General features: G+C 48.6%; 1 pseudogene; it reads left to right on the top strand.

The window, feature by feature from the left end:
• The first annotated feature begins 7077 nt into the window (after positions 1-7077).
• LOC114082962 (aftiphilin-like) lies at positions 7078-9981 on the top strand (annotated as a pseudogene).
• The last annotated feature ends 1353 nt before the right edge of the window (positions 9982-11334 follow it).

Here is an 11334-nt window from a genome sequence, read left to right as displayed (position 1 = left end):
GTAAGGACAAGATCACCACTATTTGAGAGCAGGATGCTTCCATTAGAGAGAAGGGACAGTGCTTCCCAGTTAAGTGGACCTTTGGAGACAAAAGGAAGGGAAGAACAGGGTGGTCCCCAGAACCTGTCCTGGGGTGAGGTCTCAGGCTAAGGCTGCTGAAAGGTCCCTCCAGGAGAAGATTGGGCTATGTCTCCTGCCACTGAGGGGTCTCAGGAGGGATGACAGTGTGCAGATACACCCATGGTGAGGAAGAAGTGATCAGGGCACACTCAGAGCAGCCACAGCCCGTGTCTGTCAACAGCAGGACTTGGTCTAGGCTGCACAGACAGCTCTCAATCCAGGTTAAGTGACACAGTGAGGACCACAGACCTACTTCAGTAGCTACAGAAACACCAGCCCAGTGACACTTATAGAGAAGTCACCAGGAACTGCTTGCCCAGCCTTGTCAGTTGAAAGGAAGTGACTCCTGTCAGTGACAGTTGGTTTGGAATGTCCTGTGTTCTGATTCATTTGGAGCTTAGTGGACACTGGTCCCTGAGTGCTGTCTTCATCACAAAGAAGATCCACCATGAGGCAGCTGGCACTGTGAACTGGTCCTCCAGAGGAGCTTCCATTGATGTATGCATCCCATTTGGGGTCAGGGACTGAAAACAGAGATAGAGGCTATTCAAGGACCTGAGCCCTCATGGCTCAGCCACCTATTCTAAGGTGTCAGCTGTTGTCCCTGCAGAAATCTTTGGTCACAATGTTTGAACGAGTAGGGGGAGCTGATGGCAAGACAAAAGGAGTCTTGGGTTTGGGGGTCTCTCAAGCCAGAGAAGCAAAAACTTAACTGTCTCAGATCCGTTGCTTATTAATGTTGTTACTGTACCATGTCACTTCTTTCCTCTAAATATCACTGTCCTTAACTGTAAAGCAGGTGTCAGCATTTCTACTCAGACCATGTCACAGGTTGACCTGGAGATCATAAGCCATGATGCAAAAGCTCCCAGAAGCTGCAGATCACCACACCCAACAGTGGAGGAGAGGAGCCCTTCCCCCTCCCCTGCCTTTAATCACCAACTCCCTCCCTGGAGGCAGCCACTAGCCAGTGTGTGGCTTTCTCTCCCAGATATTTAAAATTGAAAGGCCATGCATGCTTATGCTGAGCCAGCCATTTTATGCTAAAGCTTTACCTGCATCTGGTTACATTCAGCCTCATGATACAAATAAGGAGGCACATTTCAGTGTTCAAATGACAGAGCAGAGGACACAGGACACAGGATTGCATGACATGTACCATCCATGTGGCTCCAGGCTGCTCTAAGCCCAGGCCCTCTGCACCAGCACCCAGGGGCTCAGGCCCTCTGCTCTTCTTCTGGCTCTGCACTGGCTCATCTACAGGAACACGGTTCCCACTCACCCTATCTGCAGGTGTGTTGAGGGCCCTCTCCACAACCTCCCTGAAACCCCACTCTGACTCAGGAGGCTCTATGGGGCACCAGTAAACACTGGCATCCAAATTTAAACTCTCAATCTCAGCAGCAATTCCACCCTGGACTAGGAACTTTGTATGGGCCACCAGGAGGAATGGGAGTCATGAGCGTCCAGGAAAGCACTGCTCATAGGCCAGGGCCATCTGTGGACTCAACATTTCAGGCTGACCCAAGTGTCCTTCAGCTGCACAGCTGAGGACCTGAGCCCTATTCCTGTCCTCCCTTCCCTCTCCAGGCTTCTTCTGCCCAGGACAGTGGCCCAGCAGCAGCTCGGTCCAGGCTGGTGAAGCAAACTCCTCTGTCCATTCTGGTCCTGTGTCCACATGGAGCCAACTCCCTGAGGAATTCATGAGCAGCCCCACCAATGTGCTTGCTGCCAGGTACTCTGTGTCCTCCTGGCCTCCTGGGCCCTGCTGCAGGAAGAGGCCCCTCTAATACCAAGGTAAGATGGGAAATTTTTTCTTGGTTTATCTTATTTTCAAATGAACTCATATGGAAATCTGACATCACACATGACAGATGACATGGAGGTTTCCTTGGTGGGGTGGACTGCCTCTCTCACCATGTGACACTGGGCCAAGGGGGCATGCCAATGGCAGCACCAGCCTGTCAGCTGTGTGGGAGGGACGTGTCCTCAGCCCCCATCTTCCTCCTGGATCAAGAGGCTTGTAATTTTCTATCAAGACACATGAGAATTGGTGACATCACTGTCTTTCTTTGGGGGCACTGCACCTGCCTCGGGGCCTTTCACTGGACAGGAGAACTCAGGCCTAGGCCCACCGTGCCCAGCCTCCCCTGAGTCTCAGTGTTTCCTGTAACTGCCTTGGTCTCAGGATCAACTGTAAACAAGAAGGATCTGGAACCATCCTCACTGAGGGAAGCCCTAGGTGAGGAGAAAGGTGTGGGCTTTCCTGCTGGCTCTGGCCTGGGAGCCTCCCTCCTGCTGGCTGTAGCTGGGGAGGGCACGAGACGTGGGGACAAAACCCACCTTGTGGGTGAGGAACCTTGGGCCCCTTTGAACAGACCATTAGTCCTCAGGCATGTGGGTTTGCCTGCCATTTCCACTGGTGGATCTGTGTGGTGTCTCCTGAGCAGCACGTGCTCTAGGCTCAGATTTCCTATAACAGCAAAATTGGTAGACTCTACTCCTGAAGTAAAACAAGCAAATCCCACATCCTGATTTCCTGATTACAATGTGGGTGTAGTGAGTGTGTAAACTTCAAATTAACTTCATACTTCAGATTACTTTCATACTTCAATACACACAGTTCACACGCAAATCATGAGTTCACTGTATGCCACCACATCAGGCTTTACTTCAGAGGGTACAGCAAAGGCCAGGGGAGCTGGAGGACCCTGCTGCCCACAGGACCTGGGTGGGGAACTGTGCTGCAGGCAGGTCCTCACCTCCAAGTCCCACACACTCTGCCACAACCATCTTCCTGAGGGTACTTTAACCTCTGCTGTGGGCTCAGCACCCATTAGGATGTTCACCCCTGTGGCTACCCCCCGCCATGTGGGGCATGGACCAAGACTGAGTCTGCAGGATCTCAGCGTCCTTGCCCTTCCATATGATGTGAAATCCAATGGTGGGGTCCCCTGGGGCTTCACACTTGTCTCTTCCCTCTTTCCCTGAATGTGGTTTTGCAGGAGGGATCAGAATGCCCTGACCTGGTCTTGAACACCTGGAGAGCTGGGCAGGGCTCCTTCCTTCTGCAGCTAGACCCAGGGCAGCACATGCCACCCAGCCCTGGTGGGGATCTGAGAGAGGAGGAGCCTGAGGAGGCCTTGGGAGGCTCACTCCAGGCTTCCCCACCTGAGCTGTGACTCTTCACTTCATGTCACCCCAAATATAAATGTCACCACATGTGGACAATCTTTCTCTCATGTCTGGCACCCACCGTGGTGTCTGTGTGGTGCCAGAAACACTGTGACCAGCAGAGGAGAGAGGCCTCCTTCAGAGGCTGAGGGTCAGGGTGGGACATGGCCTCCTGCCTGGGAGGAGGAAAGGAAAGGCAGGCTCTGTGTAGGAGGGAGGGTGACCTCAGCCTGTGATAGGACAGTCCCCAGTGTCCCTGTCCAGCCTCCCTGGGGAAGTACATCCTGGGCTCTTCTGTAGGACTGAACAAAAGACTGTGTTTCAGATAAATGTAAATATAAGTGGACTCAGGTTTGGTTTTCCCTTTGCATTGCCAATTCCTGGGGAGTAGTACATTATAGTAATTAGCACCCGATGGTCTGCAGGGGTCAGCACAAGCTGAGACCACTGGGCTGGGAAATGCCTCCTGTTGGCCCAGATCTGCAGCTCCCTTCTCATGGCCACACTGCCCTGGAAGTCCTTTTCCTCTGGATCCTAGGGGCACTGAGGGGGGGTGGGGCTGCTGTGTGGGATTGACATGTAAATGGGGGCACCTGCAGGCAGCCCCTGGCCTTGGGCTGCAGAGGGAGGATTTCTAAGGGCAGCAGGAAGACAGCAGGACACCTGGCCTGGGAGGGGAGGGGGGTTCCCTGTGCTAATAGGAGGAGATGAGCACAGCATGGCCTGCCCCATCCCAGGCTGTTGGTGCCTGGACACTGTGTCCCTCCCTAGGCACAGGGAGCAGGGGCAGCCCTGTGTCTGCTGTGAGCACTTGTGCAAGTCTCCCTTGAAGCCTGGAGGCTGGAGCTTGCTTCCTGCTCCTCCCCTCAGGGCCATTGGCAGAGGCAGGGAATACAGGTCAGGTGAGTAATTCTCTGGCCAAAGGGCAAGAAGAGATTTATCACAGGGTGGGATAGAGACAGAGACCTAGTCCTTTTCCTCCTGGGCTCACCCAGGGCAGCCCCAGCACATTCTAGTTTTCATGCAGGTGGGGAAGGCAGGGACCCAGTGCTGGGTGAGCTCAGCAAGGCAGGGCAGAACCCAGGGTGAAGCTGGTTCTGGTGCTGCTCTTGGCATAGAGGTCATCAGTTTGAGGGTTTCTATGAATCATCTTGAATTTCTTGGGTCCAGACTCTGAGTCCTCCCTCTGCTGGATAGAGGAACTCTGGCCATGGTGATCACTGCATAGGCAGATACTATGTCCTCATCATTCCTCGTCATCCAGAGCTCAGCCCTGAGCAGCCCATCTTGCACTGATGACACAATCTGTTAATATCTGGTCCAGTTTGGGTGTGAAAAGGATGCTGCTCAACTAATCCAGGAGCCTGATCCAGGGTCAGGGGTGGTGAGGGGACTCCTGAACAGAGCAATGTGACCCATCCTCCTTCTCCTGCTCTATGACCCTGTGTAGCACTGGGGTGGCTGAGCACAGCTCTTCTGTGTAGAAATGTGCCCCCTGCTGAGAATTACCCTAGGACCTTGATGTTGGCCTTACATTTTTAGTGTCTTCAGGGTCTTGGGTGTGCTAGGAAATTATCAAGGTTCTCATTAAATATCTACCTATTATATGACTTGCGCTAGGTCATTAATAATTTCCCCATAAGGAAAAACCCGGGGAAGGAAGGTTACATGTTCCTGAAGTTTTTCTTTCTTGGATTACATTCTCCTCTCTGGTGACAATAGCCCAATATGTCTCTTCATATTTGAATCAACTTAGTAAACACAGTTGAGCACACAGTCCCTAATCACACCAGGTGTATTCTAGGTTCCCTTTAGTGCCATCTACCAAGCACAGCCAGCTTGATGGGCAGAGGTCTGGGCCTGGCCTGGGTCCCTTCCTTGGAGTCATTAACACAGTGTGTCCATTACAGCTGCAGCTCCAGCGCACAGAACTGGCTCTGAGGGCTGCAATGATCCTAGGCATGTGGCAAGTGTGACCCATCCTCCTTGAGCCTTGACTGCTGAATCTCTGACCACACAGAGCCCAGGTGAGTTCTGAGAAGCCAGGGGAGGAGCAGGGCAAGGTGTGGACAGTGTGTCCTCCCTGCAGCTAACAAGTTTCTCACTGTGTCTCTAAAGGCTCCTCTGTCAATAGAAGATAATCTAGTGACCATGAAGAAACTCCAGGTAGATTCCAAAGATAAGACAGGACCCAAGGGAAGGGCGTGCCTGGGAGTCACTGAGTTGTAACTGCTCAGCTGGAGACAGAGCAAGAGGGTGTGAAATCAGAAAGAAAAAAGAAATATGTATTTTCACCTTCACCAGCTAATGGTGTAATAAAAGAGCTGTGATGTCTATGGGCTTTGAGTGCTTGATTCCCAGCCATCTTGCTTTGCTTTGCTGTCAAGGTCTTCCCCACAAGATCAGCTGTCTCCTGAATCTACCTCTGACACGCCTCAGCCCTGGGCTTGTTTGTTAAGGCCAGAGCAGGAAACGTTGGTTGGCTTGGTGTTGACCTCCAGTGCTGGATGTCTGGTAGACATGACCATTCAAGGCACTTAACACTTGATCCTGGAGACCAAGCTCTCCTAGCTGCAATGGTGGATGAGAAGCCATCCCTCTCTCTACTGGAATGTCAGATCCCCTAATAACTTCACATTTCTGTCCTCATAGTTCACCCTTGGTGGCATGACAATCCTCATGGTGACTTAACCAGCTCAGTTTGATGCATTGGTAACAAATTGAACCTCTTCTATGGTGAGCTCTGGACTAGGCTTGCTCCTGGTGGGGTGAGAGGACTGGGGTTGCCTGACTCTGTACACTTCAGGCACTGAATGCTACTGTCCCCAGAAGGGATTTGTGACCTTGTGTCATTTGGTACCTAAGGGAAGGATCCATAATGGGTCTTAGCTGACACTTTTTGACTAATAAAACTTCATCCCTTTAGGAAGACATTTTTAGTCTCAGAGAGGACCATCATGGGTGGACACCATGATATGCACTAAAGCCCTGGTATGAGTTGAATAACCTCAAGAGAAGTTCCTCTGGAACCTGCTTGGCCTCTTTCTGCTGGGGAAATTTTCAAGAGGTTGATATTGAAAAGTAGGTCCCTAATTCCAATCCAGTGATGAGGACAAGGTTCTGAGAAAAAGGAAAAAGAGGTTTTATTGCTTTGCCAGGAAAGGAGCACACACAGAGGACTCCTGTTCCAGGGGTTGAGATTCTGCCAGGGTGAACACACTAGGATTTTGAAGAGGGGGCAACTAGGCTGTATGCAGCTGTGCCCTGTCAGGAGTCAACACTCATCCACTCATCCGTAGCCTTGAGAGTGCTGTTCCTCAGACCCACCGGTGCCAGTCCGGGGTCTGGTTTCCTTCATGCCTGTGGTGGGTGAGTTAAGGACAGAACTCAGTCTAGGATGGGAAACTGTTTATCTGGCTTCTCCTGTGATTAGGGAGGAGGACATGGACAAGAATGAAAGAATAAAATTTTGGTTTTAAAATAGAGAAAGTGTGTGGAGTGGGCAGGGGTCTCCACGGAGGAGGAGGGGGCGGAGGAGAGGGCGGTGGCCGAGGGCAGAGGGTAGTGGGACAGGGGGTCCCGCAGCAGCGCTAAAACTCCGGGAGGGCGTCCATGGCGCTGCTGCGTTGACGGGGCTGGGAGCAGCCTGCCTTCTGCTCTCACCAGCTCCGAATAGCCAGTCCTTCCCTGGGAGCCAGTTCCTCCCAGGGCCCCTGAACCGTGCCAGTCGCGGCCGCCCCGGACCAGCCAGGTATAAATTAATCCTTAGAAAGCAACTGAACAATGGAGCCAGACATCATTCAAATGTACTTCTTCATCCCCACCACCACTAGGCAATGGAGCAGAGGATGATGATGATGATGAATTTGGGGAATTTGGTGGATTTTCAGAAGTCAACCCTTCTGGCATACGGTTTGTGGATTTTGATACACCAGATTATACTCGTCCTAAGGAAGAGTTTGTATCTTCAAACCATTTTATGCCAATTCATGATTTCTCAGAAAATTAAATAGCCTTACAAACTTTAAGTCCATTAAAAATGGTAATGATAAGGACATCACTGCTGAACTTTGCACTCCCATGAAAGGTCAGTCTGATGTTTTACTTTGTACCATTAGCAAAGAAATTATTTCATCTAAAACTTTAGATACTTCTACTGATGACATGGAAAGTCCAGGAGATTTAAACAAAGTAATAGAGCAGAGACAGAATGTTGGAACACCTGAAAGTTTCACTCCAGGAGTTTTGAGAACTGATATGAACATTGTTCATCAAAACTAGCAGTTAGAGAGCTGCAATGGGGAAAAGCCTCCTTGTCTGGAGATTCTAACAAATGGGTTTGCAGGATTGGAAACTGTGAATCCTCAGGGAACAGATGACCTGGACAATGTAGCTGATTCAAAGGGACGAAAGCCTCTGAGCACTCATAGCACTGAGTAAAATTTAGACTTTGCACCTAGTCCTGCTGAGGAATTTGCAGATTTTGCCACATTTTCCCAAAAGGCTACAACTAGAAGAAATAAGATGTGCAGCTTTAAATGAGAGAGATGCACTAACCATTCAGGAAAACAACAAAATTAACAGAGTCAATGAACTGAATTCTGTAAAAGAAGTGTCTTTGGTTAAAAGTTTTGATGAAAAAGAAGACACTGATGGAGAGGATCAGTTTGTGTTTCAGAAATAAGCACAGCACCTAACACAAGTTTGGGTGTTGAAAAACACGGCCTTCCAATGCTGCAACAGGATGAATTTTTAAATTCAAATGATCAATCAAAGGCTTGGAATTTGATAGATTCGACTGATAATTCATTAGGAAAGAACAATGTAAAACTGAGGAAAAACTTCATTTAGTTACTTCAAAATGTGCTGACCTATGCATGGATTCTATTCAAACTTTTGATGCTGATGAAGAACTTGGTTCTTCCAAAGAAGAAAGTAGAAAGTTTACTAATTCCCAAATCCCAAACATTGGTCCTACAGAAGAAAATGTTTTGGATGATTCTGTAAGTGTAAAAAATGGTGATAGTAGTAATGATTTGTGGCTTGTGATGATACCAATGAGGATGATTTTGATGACTTTGGCACAGCCAGTGGCACCACTCCACCTTTCGTCATTGGTACTCAAGTGAATGAGTGATGTCACTTTTGAAGAGTCCTCAGAGCACTTTCCACATTTTAGTGAATCAAGTGATGACTTTGGAGAATTTGGAGATACAAATGCTGCTTCTTACCCGGAGGAAATGATATTTACTGATTCAGACCTGAAACAGACTTCTGATAATTTATCAGAGGAATGTCAATTGGCAAGAAAGTCTAGTGGAACAGGCACTGAACCTGTTTCAGAACTGAAAAATGGGCAAGACAGTGAGTTTGGAGATTTTGATTCAGTGCCAAATATTCAAGATGACTGCAGTGCTTTTCAAGACTCTGATGACTTTGCGGACTTCAGTTCAGCTGGTCCTAGCCAAGTTGTAGATTGGAATGCTTTTGGGGATGAACAAAAAGATGGTTGTTCCTGGGCTGCTTTTGGAGATCAGCAGGCCACTGAAGCTCATCAACAAAAGGAAGTCTGGCAGTCACATAGGACAGATGGAAATGTTGATACTCCAGGAACCCCCAAGATGCACAGTATCCCTTTGGCAACTCCCAAAGGAGCAGTTGCTAGTGGCCATTTACAGGAATCAGCCACTTCCATTCAGACAACTTTACTAAACCACCTGGAATGAATTTTCAAAGCATGTTTTCCTTCCATATTTGTCCCTGAGGCTGAAGAGGATGTTTCTTTTCTGAAGCACTTGCTGGAAACAAGCACCTTGCCAATAAAAACAAGAGAAACCTTAGCTGAAAGCAGAGAACTGCTGGATGTGTGGACCAATCTACAGGATATCCATGATGCACATGGCTTGAGATATCAGTGGGGCGGCTCCCATAGCAACAAGAAGCTTTTGTGCTCCTTAGGAATGGACACCCGAAACATTCTCTTCATGGGCAACAAGAAGCAGCCTGTTATAGTGCCCATGTATGCAGCAGGATTGGGCATGTTAGAGCCCACCAAGGAACCACTGAAACCACTCTCTGCCACAGAAAAAAATTGCTTCCATTGGTCAGACAACCACCCTGATACCAGAGATGAACACATGTACATCTGATCAATTCCAGGAGTCTCTACCACCTGTCCAGTTTGACTGGAGTAGCAGTGGCCTTACTTACCCTTTAGATGCTAGTGGAGGTTCCACTCTTCTGAACCTTGATTTCTTTGGGCCCATGGATGACAGTAGCTCTAGCAGCAGAAACACAATCCCAGGTGTAGATCCAGAGTTGTATGAATTAACAACTTCTAAGCTGGAAATCTCCACCTCAAGCCTCAAAGTGACTGATGCATTTGCAAGACTCATGTCCACCATAGAGAAGACAAGCACATCTACCAGGAAACCAAAAAGAGAAGAGCACTTGAGTGAAGAAGCTATCAAGGTGATTGCCAGCCTTCCTGACTTGACATTCATGCATGCCAAGGTGTTGATGTTCCCAGCCACGTTAACACCTTCCACCAGCTCCCAGGATCAAGCAGACTGATAACTGACGTGAACTGGACAGTTTCAAATGCTTTCTCTCCTCCTCCCTTCCCTACCATCAAAAGCATACCTGCTTTAATTAAAGAAAATTCAAGTTCAGCTGATTTGTTGGTAAGCCACACTAGAAAGGTATACATAGTAATACCTGTATAATAATAAATATACATAGTAATGTATATTTATTTACATACTGAAGTCCTAAATTTATATTAGAAAACATGTAAATAATTGGGGGTGAATATTTTTTAAAGATTTATTCTTTTTGTGTTGCTGGGGTATATACATTGATATCTTTGTGAAATATACTGGTGGTGTCCTTTTTACAAAACTTTAAAAATAAAAATAAAATAAAATAACCTCAGTGGCAGAGCAGCAAGGTCTGCACTAAGAGAATGAAGTGGACTCCCTTTACATTTTCTGTCAATTGCTACTTTCCATTTCTGGGGAAAACTGCATGACAACATCTCCAAGTTGCTTCCTGCTGGAAATGGACAATGACAGGGGTCCTGGAATGGAAGATTTGCCTGTTGTCCTTTATCGTCTTCTGGACTCTTCCTAAAATGCACGGACAGATGATTCTCACCTTGTTGGTGACCTGGGAGAAGCACACTCATGTATAGCATTTAAACTTTGCCCCAATATTGGCACACTTTTATTCTAGATTCTTTGGATGTAGCCACAGTTTCCTTCTTCCTGGGGGCACCAGGAAGGGTCTCCCACATACTGTGATTTTTCCTGGGCTCAGGTTAAGCCTGTTCTCCACCCACTTTGGAGGAGAGCCACTGGGAGCACTGCAGATGGGTTTCTTGTATCCATGAAACTGTGCCTCAATCTCTCTTCATTCTGTTTGCATCCAAGTTTTGGAGCAAAGGTTGTTGCTGAGTCTGTCAGGTCACTCCTATAATCGTGATGCTGTCAACTCAGTGAGTCCCCATTCTCATTGTACTCGGGGTCCCCCTCAGTTTTTTCCTACAGGAGGAACATTGACTTTTGGCAGAGGGTGACCTGCCATCCTTTGCTTGAGGTTTCCTGGAAGATCCTTTGGCAAGGACTGCAACAAAACGTGTGGGCTCTTGTCTCTGATCCTCCCAGGGATTACATACCTTAGAGAGAAACTCAACCAGTTGTGTGGGGTTTCTATCAACAGCCCCTCCACCTGCTGAGGCTCTCTTCTTATGTCCAGGACACTGTGTCTGATGAATATCACATTGACCATGTTGAGAGATTAAGGGATCATTGTCTGCAGAAACTAGCGAGACCAAGAGGCAGATAACCTGTAGGCACAGGGTCTCCAGGAGGCCCTGGTGCCTCCTGAGTTCTGGCAGCAGGCAGGGCTCCACTGGAAGTGCCCACAGGCAGGAGAAGAGCTTGTTGGTTCAGAGCTGTGAGGTGGGGGAGCAGTGAGTGCAGGAGGAGCATGCTCAGGGGCCCTCCCCACTCCCTGGCTGCACTGTGCTCTGGTTACAGC

This window comes from Marmota flaviventris, chromosome 5, assembly GCF_047511675.1.
Source record: "Marmota flaviventris isolate mMarFla1 chromosome 5, mMarFla1.hap1, whole genome shotgun sequence".
Classification (NCBI taxonomy): Eukaryota; Metazoa; Chordata; class Mammalia; order Rodentia; family Sciuridae; genus Marmota; species Marmota flaviventris.
Note: the sequence above shows the minus strand (reverse complement) of the source record. Positions and strands in the feature narration are given on the sequence as shown.